Source organism: Nannospalax galili, unplaced genomic scaffold (genome assembly GCF_000622305.1).
Source record: "Nannospalax galili isolate Female #2095 unplaced genomic scaffold, S.galili_v1.0 scaffold2019, whole genome shotgun sequence".
In the NCBI taxonomy this organism is placed as follows: domain Eukaryota; kingdom Metazoa; phylum Chordata; class Mammalia; order Rodentia; family Spalacidae; genus Nannospalax; species Nannospalax galili.
Window position 1 is genome coordinate 824506 of NW_008342625.1, and position 14123 is coordinate 838628.

Sequence of the window (14123 nt, forward strand, 5' to 3'; positions counted from 1 at the left end):
AATACTCAATTTTTTAGTAAACAGGGAAGGTTATAAAATACTTTTTATTAAATATTTTCCTAAACAGCAGTAAGAATCCTGTTAGAGATGAACACCATTTCCCAATTTTATATCTTTATACATTAGAATACATTTTACACCTTTATACATTAGAATACACTGTATACATTAGAATAGCCTAGGAAAAATGCTCAGTCATTAAGAGCACCTGTTGTTCTTCCAGAGCACCTGAGCTCAGCTCCCAGCACCCACATTAGGTGGCTTAGAATCACCTGCAATTCCAGCTACAGGAGATCTAATGCCTTCTTCTGGCCTGTGGGCACACACATACACACGCATACACATATGATATACACACAGAGAGAACAATATGTATACACATAAATCTTTAAAACACTTGTTGGATGTGGAGGGACATGCCTTTAATCAGGAGGCAAAAGCCTGGTCTACATAATGAGTTCCAGGCCAACTGGAGATATGGGGAGACGCTGTCTCAAAAAGACCAAAAGACCAAAAAAAAAAGTGAGCCACTACGCCTGGCATTATTATTATTTTTGAGATGGTGCTGGGATCAAAAGTGTGTGCCACCACACCCAGCATGGCTCACATTTTTAATTCCAGCACTCAGGAGGCAGAGGCAGGTGGATCACTTTGAGTGAGTAGGCCAGTCTGGTCTACATAGTGAGTTCCAGGGTAGCTGGTGCTACAAGGAGACCCTGTCTCAAAAACCAAAAGCAGTAGTATGTGACTTAAAAATTTAAATGCTTTAGGATAAAATTAATATTCCATGTGACGTACAGTAACTAAAGAATCTGCAATTTCACATACAAATTTAGACCTTCCCAGAACAGTGCAATAGTCAAATACTAGATGGTGAAATGGCTCAGCTGCTGAAGACGCTCACTCAGTGCCAAGCCCGATGACTTGAGTTTGATCCCAGAACCCACAGTGGAAGGAGAATTGACTCCCACCAGTTATCCTCTCACACTCACTCACTCACACACACACACAAAATAAACATAATTTTTTTCTTTTGGTCTTTTTGAGACAGGGTCTCCCTGTAGCCCCAGCTGGCCTGGAACTCACTAATGTAGACCAGGCTGGCCTCAAACTCACAAAGATCCGCCTGCCTCTGCCTCCCGAGTGCATACCCGGTATGCAATATAAAAATTTTAATAGTCAAATAAGTTATCCCTGTCCATTAGGAGTTGACCTTGAGAATAAAAGCAGTCAAAATCTCTTCGTTTTCTAGGCTTTATAACAAAGTTAGAATGGGTCAAAGTTCATTTAACCAACAGTCCATATTTTATCAAGAGCATACCTCAGTGAACTTCAAGTGCTTACTAGATTAAAACTGGGATGCTGTCTCTGTTCACCTCACCTTTCATGCTCCTTATGTCAACTGTTTTCATGTTCATTTGTCCATAAAAAAAAAAAAGAGGCTGGTACTTGGCAGGCATGCAAAAAGGCCCTGAGCTCCACCCCCAGAACCAGAGGTACTACATGTAGAGCACATGCATATAAGCCTTAAATCCTGGCATTTCAAAGGTAGAGACAGTGGGCATATTGGCACATGCCTTTAGTCCCAGCACTCAAGAAGCAAAAGCAGGAGGATCTCTGTGAGTTCAAGGCCGGTCTGATCTAAACAGCAAGTTCCAGACCAGCCAAGGCTACACAGTAAGACCATGTCTCAAGTAGAGGCAGAAAGATCAGAAGTTCAAGGTCATTTTCAGCTATACTGAGCATTCAAGGTCAACCTGGACTAGAGACCCTGTCACCAAAATATACGTGTGTGTGTGTGTGTGTATGACTTTTGATAAGGTGCCAATACAACTCAATAGGCAAAGAACTGTTTTCCCACCAAATGGTAGGAAAGCAACCAAATATCCACATACAAAAGAATAAAGACCTTGACTTCATGCTGGACATGGTGGTGAATGCCTTTTAATCCCAGCACTCAGAAGGCAGAGGCAGGTGGATCTCTGTGAGTTCAAGGCCAGCCTGGTTTACATAAGGAGTTCCAGGCCAGCTGGGACTACAGAGAGACCCTGTCTCAAAAAAAAAAAAAAAAAAAAAAAAAAGACCTTGACTTCAAACCAGAAACAAAATTAACTTGAAATGGAGCATGAAGCCTGAATACAAAAAGCTCTCAGAATCACAGACATGAACCTTAGAAACCATCAGCAAAGCCCAAGAAAAACCAGACCAGGAAAGTGCTACCAAAAGAACGAATTAGGCTTCAGACTAAAAACTTCTGCACTTCAAAAACATTACCAATAGCTGGCACAGTAGTCCAGGCCAGTAATCCCAGCACTGGGGAGATGAGGGATGAGATCAGGAGTTCAAGGTCATCCTCAGCTTTACAGGGTTTAAGCTAGCCTGAGCTACAAAACATCCTACCTCAAAAAAAATAAAAAAATAAAAGATATTATTAGCAAAGTGAAAAGAGAACTCACTACGTGGGAGAAGGTATCTGAAATCTCGTATCTGGTAGAGTACGTTAAATTCAGAATATAGAAAACACAAGAAAACTCAATAACAGGAGCAAGATGGCTTAGAAGTTAAAAGTGCTTGCTGCTCTTCCAGAGGAACTGAGCTCAGTTCCCAGCACTTAAGCTGCCTGTAACTCCGGCTCCAGGGGCTCAGACACCATCTTCTGGCCTCAAGTACCTTTACTCACATGTGCACACATAAACAGATACACAGATATACACATAATTAAAAATAAAAGGGCTGGAGAGATGGCTTAGCAGTTAAGAGCCCTGGCTGCTCTTGAAAATCCAGGTTCAATTCCCAGCACCTATGTGGTGGCTAACAACTGTTGGTAACTCCAATTCCAAAAGATCCAATGCAGGGGCTAGAGAGATGGTTCAGTGACTGCAGAAGTCCCGGGTTCAATTCCCAGCACCCACATGGCGGCTACGAACCATCCTTAACTCCAGTTCCAAGGGAATCCGAAGCCCTCTTCTGACCTCCTTGACACGGGTGCACTCACATACATGCAAGCAATACACTCATACACATAAAATAAAAATAATCCAATGCCCTCTTCTGCTCTCTGCAGGCATTGCATGACACAGGTACACTTACATGCAGACAAAACACCCATACACATAAGGTAAAAAATACATTTTAAAAAGTTTTAAGTATTAAATAAAAGTTGGGGTCATGTGTGACAGTACATGTCTTTAATCTCAGCACTCAGGAGGCAGAGGCAGGCAGATCTATGTGAGTTCAAGTCCAGTCTGATCTACAAACCAAGTTCCAGGTTAGCCAGGACTACAAAAAAACAAAAAAATAAAATAAAATAAAAATATTTTAAAGACAGTAATCAAAAATGGACTGAAGAGGCAGCTCAGTGGGTAAAAGTATATGATGTTAGCAGGGCATGGTGATGCACACCTTTAACCCCAGCACTTGGGAGACAGAGGCAGACAGATCTCTATGAGTTCGAGGCCAACCTGGTCTACATAGCGAGTTCCAGGCCAACTGGGGCTACAGAGAGAGCCTGTCTCAAAAAGACCAAAAAAATAAGCACCTGATGTTCTTACAGCACCCACAGGGCAGCTCTCAATCACTTGTAACTCCAGCTCCCAGGGACCCAATGCATTCTTCTGACCTCCACAGGTACATGCTCACTCTCATGCGCTCTCCTTCCCCCCCACACACACACTCAAAAATAAAATATTGGCACTAGGGAGGGGGCTCAGTGATCAAAAGTGCTTATTTTACAAGCACAAAGACCTAAGTTCAAATCCCTAGAATCCACACAAAAAGCCAGTCATAGTCACAAGGATGCCTGTAACCATAACACCGTGGGGAATGTGGAGACAGAAGGATCACTGGGGCTTTCTGGTCACCAGCTCAGCAAAAGGTATAGTGAGAGACTCTGTCTCTCGATATTAACATACAGAGTGATAGAGCAGGACACCTAATGTCCTCCTCCAGCTTCCCTGGATACACACACACACACACACACACACACACACTCAGCAAACATACACACATAAAACATGTTTTAAAAATTGGAGCTGGGGTACACCCCAGTGGAAAACCCTTGCCGAGCACAGGCCCCTGGGTGTGATCCCCACCACTGGGACCTCGAAATGGAGGTGGGGAAATCAATCCGTACACATGGGTCAAGCCTCACTTCTGTTCATTCCAAGCCCCTCAGAATCTAGACTCACCATATCAAGCACTGCACCACCAGAATCCTCCACTCCAAGCACAGACTCAGTACATACTCTGCCTGTTTCAAGACCATTGGTCCCCAACTCATAATCCTCTTAAATCTGTACATTCAAACCCTGACCTCTTTTTCTTTAAATTCATCTTTCCATTCAAATTGCTTCTTTTTCTTTTCTTTTTTCTCGGGTTGCCTGGGCAGGACTTGAACTCATTATGTAACCAACGACTGCTTTGAACTTGCAATCCTCTGGTGTCAGGGATTAGAGGAGCACACTACACCCAGCTTTCAAGTTTCTTTTCTTTTTCTCTTTTTAAACGTTCATTTATTTGGTAGGCAGGTACCTAAGAAGTTCATGCACAAGAGAATGAAAGTAAAAGGCCAACCTGTGGGAATCAGTTCTCCCCTTCTGCCACGTGGGTTCTGGGGGTCAAATTCAGGTGGGTCAGATTTGGTGGCAAGCACCTTTACCATCCTGCCTGTCCTCAAGTTTTTCATACTATACTATCTTCTCTGTAGCCCCAGCTGGCCTGGACCTTGTAGACCAGGCTGGCCTCGAACTCACAGAGATCTGCCTGCCTCTGCCTCCCGAGTGCGGGGCTTAAAGGCGTATGCCACCATGCCCGGCTTGCCAAATCATTTTCTACCCCATGCCATCTCAAACGCCTGCTTGTTTGCACTTCAATCCTGCCTCCCTGACCTGCAGAAACCCCTTTTAAGCTTTTCCTCCTTTACTTGTTCACTCCTGTAACAGTAACACCTCCTGAAACCAAGTCAAGAAATCAAGGCGTTGGAAATGGAGGCTGAGGCAGGGGGATCACCATGAATTTGAGACCAACTTAAGCCATGCATCAAGACGCTGTCTCAAAATTACTAAGAAAGAAAAAGAAAAATATAAGACTGTAGATTACTGACTTTATAATTTGACCTCAGTTTAGAAAGGAGAATTTGGGGGCTAGAGAGACGGCTCAGCAGTTAAAAAGCACTGGCTACTCTTGCAGAGGACCCAGGTTTGGTTCCCAGCACCCACATGGCAGCTAACAACCATATGTTAACTCCAGTTCTGGGGAGTCAGATGCCATCTTCTGAATTCTTCGGGCACGCACAACACTGGTGCACTTATACACACGCAGGCAATACACTCATAAACATAAAAATAAAATAATAGTGAGTTCAAGGCCAGCCTGGTCTACATAGTGAGTACTAGGACAGCTGGGGCTACAGGGCGACCCTGTCTCAAAAAGACCAAAAAAATAATAATAATAAAATAATAAATATTTTTTTTAAACCAGCAAGCACCTGAGTCAACTGAGAGAGAGAAATAATAATTGCATTGTTTTTAACAATTATTTATTGTGTGTGCATGTTTTGACATGCCATGGTGCTCATATGGAAATCAGAGACAACTTGGTGGGAGTCAGTCTATCCTCTGAGGCATTGCACGACACGGGTGTATTTACATCATGCAGGCAATACACTCATACACATAAAATAAAAATAAATAAATAAATAAAATATTAAATAACAGAATTTAAGTCCATTAAAATTAAAAGCCAGAGTCTGTAGAGTTGGCTCAACTGTTAAGAGCTCGTACTGCCTTTGCAGAAAACCAAAGCTCAGTTCCCAGCACCAACATCACGCAGCTCACGTAACTCCAGCCCCAGGGGATCCAACACTTCTGAGTTCCAAGGGCACCTATACTCATGTGCCCATACCCATAACACAGGCATACACATATACACATATTAAGAATAACAATTAATCTTAGAAAAAAAAATTAAAGTGCAGTTAGGTGTGGTGACGCTTTAATCCCAACACGTGAGAGGCAGAAGCTGGCAGATCTCTGAGTCGGAAGCCAGCTGGGTCTATGTATTAAGTTCCAGGCTAGCCAATGCTACATAGTGAGACCCTGTCTCAAAAAAAATAGAAAGAAAGAAAGAAAGAAAGAAAGAAAGAAAGAAAGAAAGAAAGAAAGAAAGAAAGAAAGAAACAAACAAACAACAAAAACACAAAAACCCACAAAAAACCCATGTTACAAGCTGGGCATGGTGGAACAAACACCCTTGTGTTTGAGAGACTAAGGCAGAAGCCAACCTGGGCTATACAGTAAGAACCCAGGCTATACAGTAAGAACCTTTGAATATACCAAGCTAAAACTTGTATTTTAAGGTTATGGTTAACAGGTACTGTTCCTAAGACAAAGTATATCAAAAGGGTGATGGCCTCATGAGATTAAAGTGGGGACATGGGAGCTCTCTCATAAACACACACACACACACACACACACACACACACACTTTCACTCACAGAATTTTCTTTCCTTCTGTTTTTTTACATTTCCTACTTTAAGTATATGAAGACAAGTTTTTAATTAACAACACTTGACTACAGATGTCACTCCTCTAGCCTCTGTACCAACCCGAACACCATCCCCAGAACCTGAACTTCAAATACAAGGTAGTCACTGTAATTTTCTAAACTGGGTCAATGTTATTCTCAAAGGAAATCAGAGAAGATTTTCAATTTAATTATGTATCAGTACAAAACAACTTTCGGCAACCTTGAATGCTGAGAGTGAGCTGAGAAGCGGGTGTCTTAACCCTAAGGAAGCTCTGCTCTAGCCCACAGTGAGCAACAGACCAACACACCTGCCTCTGGGGCACTTGCATTCTACTGAGGATCCAACACCCAGAAAGTCCACACCCAGCTGAGAAACATAGAAAACATTCACTAGTCAGGAAAGGTCATAAACACTGACATGTTTCAAATGCACTTAAAATAGATTAAACTGTCTCAAATTTCAGCTGAGGCCACAGGAGAGTGAAAAACTCCTCCTAGTTGGCAGCAAGCCAAGGAACTAGAAGTTATCCGAGAATCAAAAGTCACTCGGAATCCTGAAGTCACTCAGAATCCTGCGATATTTCAAACACGGAAATCTCACTTTATTCACACTGCCTGAAGAAATCTGACTGGCTAAGAATCAGGAAATGGTTTCTTTCTTACTGTATTCACTCAAAACACTATTCCTAAATGAAAAATAGGTTGTATCTCATCATAGGCATTTGTTCCAAAACCTACTTTCCCCTCATAGGTCATAATGAACCCACTGTATCATCACCCAATGTAACTTAACCACATCATGTCAACCTTAGCTTGCGCTGTCAAACCACCCTACAACCAACTTCGTCCAGTCTAGACTCTAAAGTCACGGAGGCATCTCAGCCTCTGGCTAACCTGACAAGCTGTAAACTATAGGCTTCTGATACAAGCAGGCTGTCTTCCCTTGGTTCCATGTCAACATGCTTCTTGGATCAGTAAGTCACCAAAGAAACCTGTTGCTGCCCACCTGACACACATGAACCATTGACTGGTCCACATAACCCTTCCCATACCTACAATGGCAAAACCAACCAACCTCTAAGCACACAGATCCAAGCTCCAGAATTCAAGAAGGATCAAAAGCTCAAGGTCATCCTTAGTGGCATACTGAGGCCAGCTTGGGCTACATGAGACAATCTCAAAAATAGATAGGGCGGGGCCAGGTGTGGTGGCGCACGTGCCTTTAATCCCAGCACTCCAGAGGCAGAGGCAGGCAGATCTCTGTGAGTTCAAGGCCAGCCTGGTCTACATAGTGAGTTCCAGGACAGCTGGGGCTATAGGGAGACCCTGTCTCAAAAAGACCAAAAAAATAATAAATAAATAGGGCGGAAAAGTCAAAATGTCTTTGGGCCTCTTAGCAACATACTCTGTTCCAAAGGCCAAAAATGTCAAAAGTATTTGGGAGCTTTTTATCTAATCCCTAAAAGATTTTAGGGTTACCTCTTCAGAGTGGGGAATGTTAGAGTAGCAAAAAGCCCCACGAAAGAAAGGAAGTAAGGAAGGGGGAGGGAGGGAGGGAAGAGTGAGTACATGAAGTTGTCAGAAAAAAGTGATGGGGAGATATGGGAGAGCTGGAGGGGAGGGAGTGGGCGTGGATTTGATCAAAACACCTTATACGCACGTTATGTATGAAATTCTCAATAAATTTTTTTAAGTAAAAAAATAAAAATAAAAAAAATATGTAGGCGGGCATGGTGGTATAGGCCATTTGTTGACCCAGCACTTGGGAGGCACAGGCAGGCAGATCTTTGATATCAAGGCCAAGCTGGTCTACACAGCAAGTTCCAGACCAATTAAGTCTACAGAGTGAACCCCAGTCTCAAAAAACCAAAAACAAAAACGAAACAAAAAAGATGATTGATTGATAAGATAGTTCTATAGATAAAGATTAACTGATTGATTAAAAAAAAAAAAAACCTCAAACCTTACCAAATTCAAACCCAGCACTTCTGAATATACGAGCTACACCTTGTATTTTGAAGTTCACAGGCACTGCTACCTTGAACAGCAGTCTTATGAGAGAAAGCAGAAAGAAGACAGGAAAGGGCAGGCAAGCACTGATGCCTCAGACTCTCACATGGAGAGACTTCCAGTCTGTAGCCATTACACTTGGACTGCCACTTTCTAGGGTATCTCTTTAGTTTCCCTGCTCCTGGGAAGGGAAAAAAGTGACTACACTCTATTTATTGAAATCCTCTCCAACAGCCACAGCACTGGGAGGTCGTCGGTCAAGTGGTCCTACAAAGCGGGTTTCACTCTTATTCATGGTTCTCTATTGCTCGGATGTCAACTTCTCTAGGAAGCTCTCATTTTTCCACCCCCAGACTAGACTCACTGCAAAGTTATCTCTGTGTCCTGCCTCAATATCCTGTCTAAACCTGTTGCGATCCATTTCTTTGAGGTGGTAAGTAAATGAACAAATTCATAAGTTTACACCAAAGCCCCACAAAAAGAGCCAAAAGAGCTGAAAGTGGAAGCCCTCTCTGCCATGCGTAAAACAAGATTTCTCAAACAATTTGTAAACAATTAGCTTCTTAAAACTGACCAGGACCGCCGGGCGTGGTGGCGCACACCTTTAATCCCAGCACTCGGGAGGCAGAGGCAGGTGGATCTTTGTGAGTTCGAGGCCAGCCTGGTCTACACAGTGAGTTCCAGGACAGCTGGGGCTACAAGGAGACCCTGCCTCAAAAAAGACAAAAAAAAAAAAAAAAAAAGTGACTAGGACCACCAACATGGAACAGCAACCAATACTAGTGGTTAGGTCGTTTCAAGTTCCACAGTTTGAAAAAAAAAAAATACCTCACCTGTAACCTAGTCAACAGAAAGGTAGGTAGGAAAGGGTCTCCCTTCTTCAACTCCATCAGGCATATGCCTCACTTTCTCCCTCCCACATGAGCCTGGGCATTCAAGATCTGACACCTTCTTGATGGTGGGGCTTAGGAATAGAGAAACTGCCTGTCACCACAGCAGCTTCCCAATTCCCACTGCTAGTTATAATGGTATTTTACTGGAGGCCTTCCTGACTTTTGAACAAAAACGCGCTATAAATCCACCATGGAGGGCCTTGCTCTAAGGCTCAGTGAAGTGAAGATAACCTACTTGTCCAGCAGTACGTGGCTGTGAACTAATTAAAACAAGGTACAGTGTCACCGTGTTCTACATTGCTCCACAGAGCTGCTCTTCTGTACACAAGACTTTCCCCTCAAATACAAGAGATATTCATTTAGTCTTCCTCCCAGTCCCCCATGCAGACTGGGTCAGCAGCCCAGAGAAGCAAGAAAGGCACCGGGAACTTCGCCTGTCACACACCACTACTCAGTAGGGTAAATGACCTTGGAAACAGCTCTAACTTTGCAGCACATCAATACCCTCATCGATAAAACAGAAATGATAGCCAGGTATGGTGGCACACACCTTTAATCCCAGCACTTGGGAGGCAGAGGCAGGGAGATCTTTGTGAGTTTTAGGCCAGCCTGGTCTACATAGAGTTCCAGGTGAGCTGGGGCTACAGGGAGACCCTGCCTGTCTCAAAAAGACAAAAAAAAAAAAAAAAGAGAGAGAGAAACAATACCTACCTTATTAGACTTTTTAGGAGAACTACATGTATGATTTCTAGAACAGCAGACATTCAAGAAATGGATACTATTACTATCCAAATCTAGTTTAGCAGAGAGGCAAAAAGAAGACAAGAAGGGGCTGGAGAGATGGCTCAGGAGTTAAGAGCAATAGCTGCTCTTGCAGAGGACCCAGGTTCAAGTCCCAGAACCCACATGGTAGCTAACAACCATCTATAATTCCAGTTCCAGGGGATCCCACGGCCTCTTCTGACCTTCATGGGAATTGCACGACATGGGTACACTTACACACATGCAGGCAATATACTCATACACATAAAAATAAATAAAAAGTAAAATAGTTTTAAAAAAACAAAACAGAAAACTCTATGGGTTGTAGCCTATAAGGTAAAGTGAAAATCAACAGGGCGGGGGAGGGAATTATAACCCCCCAAAAAACAACAGAATATTTAGAGAGACCATTTATGACCAAGTAACTGAGGACACAAGTCATCTTCTGGTTGACGCAGGTCTCTACCTAATTTAGTTCCTGTAAAAAATGCACTGTCTCTTTCTTAACTAAACTGGCCGCCCCAAAAGTAATACGACTCCCCATAAGTGTCAGCAGCCCAGAGAAGAATCACACCCTGAAGTCTCTCCGTGTAAACAGAACACTGTGTATGTAACACGAATGACAAAATAGCTTCCACTTAATTCACAACTATCTGGGCACCTGAATTCAAAGTCATTTACCCTGAAATTACCTGACAGGGGACAGTTTCAATCTACTGGGGTTTCATGGGGACCCAATAGCCCTCTGAAAAACTTCAGCTGACTTTCTGTGAATGGACAGTCTGTGGAGAGGATCTACGCAGTCTAATGAAAATGTCAGTTATTTGTCACCCAGAAAACACTGACCACTGTCAAGATTTTCAACAGAGTGTGTCTCAACCTCAAACTAGGAAGCTGAGATGAGATCTCAAGACAAATATTTTGAAGTTCCAATTTCACCAGCTACAAGCCCCACGCTGGCTTACGTCAGGACAGCTCTCTCGGCATGTTTCTCCCAGAGCTGCTAGAACTCTTCAGGTTTGGATTTTTCTCCTTCCAGTCCTCACCAACCCAGCCCACACTCTGTAAGGCACCACTCTCTGACTATTTACAGTCAGAGTGGCCATTTCTCCTTCAGCTAGCCTCCTGGGTCCTGCCACATAAAACTGATGCCTGCCTAAATGGCTGTTAAGTTTCTATTCAAACCCTTTGTTGCAAACACTTCATTTCTGATTCGTCACTTGAACACTCAGTATAAGTGAAGGGTACCTGACCATGCAACTCTACAATCTTTACATTATTTAAAATACTGCTTAAGCTTATTAATTTGAGGCCAACAACTGTACCTATATTTTGAGGAAGTAGAGAGCTATTCAAGCCACAGAGAAAACAACTCCAGCCCTGCACTCCAGCCTCAAGGCTTCAATGCCATCAACTAATGCATGATGACCACTCACATTCAACACAAATTCCCACATTCTCTCTGGTTAGAAAAGCAGAGTCACGGCTAGGCGTGGTGGTGCATGCCTGTAGTCCCAGCACTTGGGAGGCAGAGGCAGGAGGAGGATCTCTATGAGTTCAAGGCCAGCCTGGTCAACATAGTAAGTTCCAGGCCAGCTGGGGCTACAGGGAGACCCGGTCTCAAAAAGACCAAAAGAAAGAAAAGCAGAGTCACTATCCTTCAATCCATTTCTTACCAGGTTCCCATTACCAGGTGACAATATTTTGCCACCCTGTGTTCTGAGGAAATCTGTAACCTATACTATGTATGTAAGGGTTTATATTTTAGCAATGTGATCTTTCAGGGATGCATGCAAACCACCAGAGTTGTAAAATACAAAATACATCAAGAATAAAATTTCAGCTTCAATGACATGAGGCAAAATAAAAACCTAAAGCAACAAAGAGGTATCCAGTGTTACCAGAAATGGCTTTAAAAACAATCTCCACAAGGAAGGACATCTTAAATTCATTCATCTTTAACAACTGCATCTTTTATTAAAAAAAAAAAAAAAAAAAAAAGAGTGCGAGAAGGAAAAGAAAATTCACACACAGCACCAGTAACTACTTTTGTCTTTTTGGTTGTGAGCCTGAGCCTTTAACAGCTGCACCAGCTCTCCAGCCCTCCAGTAACTACTTTTAAGTCACAACCAATTCAGAGCTTTTCCAGGTCCTCCCTTTGTGAAATGCATTGAGTAAAAGCACACCTGGATGAGTCCAGGCATCTCTTTGTGTCTAAGAAACCACCAAATTCACCAAGCACTGTCACATGTAAGTGACACTGTGGCCTCTACTTGCTACTTTGTACAACAAGAGCACATGCTATGGCTTTCTTTGGCTTAACTGTCAAACAGCTTAAAGATGCAGGTAATGAATAACTTACTTGGTCTCAGGACAGAAACAAGTACAGACCATCAAGAAAAACAAACCTAAAATTAGAAAGGAATTTGAGCTGAGTATTCAGTGAAGATAGAGATATTGAGAGATCGAGCACTGAATTCTACCTTGAAGCAGGCAAAACAGCCAAACTTCCCCCTCGGTCAATCACCAGGGCACGTGAGTCCAAAGGAGCCAGGTTTTCCATGAACATTAAACGTTCTCAACAGTGAGTAATTCTTAAACAGAATCATGCAGGGTGAAAACATTATGAAATCAGTACACACATCACACTGGAATGGAATTCATCTTTCCTCTGCACCACAATGCCTTCGCTGAAAAATGTGGACCAACAACATTTAAAGAACAGAAAATGACACTTGACAGAAACCAAACAATGACCTGAGATGACTCCAGAAAGGAGACAGACGCCTTTCCCTTCTCCATGTATCCCAACAAACAAGAATCAAACCAGACTGGGAAATAATCTGTGGCCTTCACAGCCAGCATTTATCCACTCAAACACCCTACTATCTCTAAAAGTCAAACACACCAGGATAAAACACAACCCACAACGCATCTGACACCCAATGATCATTTATTGATTTTCACGAGTACAAAGGGTGCGGGGAGGAGTGCCTGATGAAACAGCACTGAATCTCTGAATCTCCAAGGGAGTCAAGAACTCTCACTGGTCACAAGACTTTTCCAATCAAAGCTGTCCAAACTTCTACAACCAAGCAAGGAGCATGAAATTAGACACATTCAAAACTAGACTTCTGGAGCCCACGTACCCTCCAGACTTCGGGCCTACCAAGAGCAAAATAAACTCCTGAAAAATAGCATTAACACAGGGCTTCCAAGAAGTGAGACGTCTGGGGGTGATGGGTAATGTGAGTTAACTTCCTCTTCCTTTAAAAAAAGGTCAAAGACAGGGAAGTGTCCAAGTGTAACATTTCCTCCACAGCCCGGCGTTCTACCACAAACCACAACTCTCCCAATTGCTGAAAAACATTAGCCAGAGGGAATGTTTATCTGTACACTTGTACCGTGGACTGAAAACCCAACTTACCTCGGGAACCAGCGGATTAGTTTGGAACAGGAAATTTACCAGTAAAGTTTACTATGTATCATAAATAATAATTAGAGAGGCCAGGAAGCCCGGCTGATGGGAGGGAGGGGAGAGCTGCGGGGGGGGGGGTAGGTAGAAGGGTGTGATCCTGCCATCAGAGAAAAAGCCTTCCCTGCAAGGCTGATCCCAAGCGCCAGCAAATTCTGCTCAATAAAGGGAAGGGGGTACAAGAGCAGGGTCGTCCCCCAGATCCAAAAGGGAAAGGCTGCAGACGCATGGCCCAGTGGAGGTGGTGTTCACCGTGATGCAGAGGGTTCTGGGGTCCCCCGCAAGGCTGCTCCCCGTGTATTCCAAGGCATGGATCGGGGGAGGCTTCCCTGGCTAGGCTATGCCGGCCGGCATAAAGGGTCCTCCCCGGGATGGCAGAGGTGAAAAGGATACTGTTGGGGCGCCTGGGTCTGGAGGGCCCTGATGTTCGGGTGGGGAGGGGGGGCCGCCGCCGCCG

At 43.5% G+C, this 14123-nt stretch overlaps 1 protein-coding gene across 5 annotated transcripts in view; it reads right to left on the reverse strand.

Annotated features, from left to right (window-relative positions):
* The window catches only part of Eif4g3 (eukaryotic translation initiation factor 4 gamma 3), a 327817-nt gene extending 313700 nt beyond the window's left edge, over window positions 1-14117 (reverse strand). For all 5 annotated transcript variants that reach the window (XM_029566179.1, XM_008838616.3, XM_029566184.1 and 2 more), the window contains exon 1: window positions 14060-14117. The gene's annotated coding sequence lies outside the window, so the exon portion shown is untranslated. The remainder of the gene's footprint in view (window positions 1-14059) is intronic.
* Between the last annotated feature and the right edge of the window lie 6 nt (window positions 14118-14123).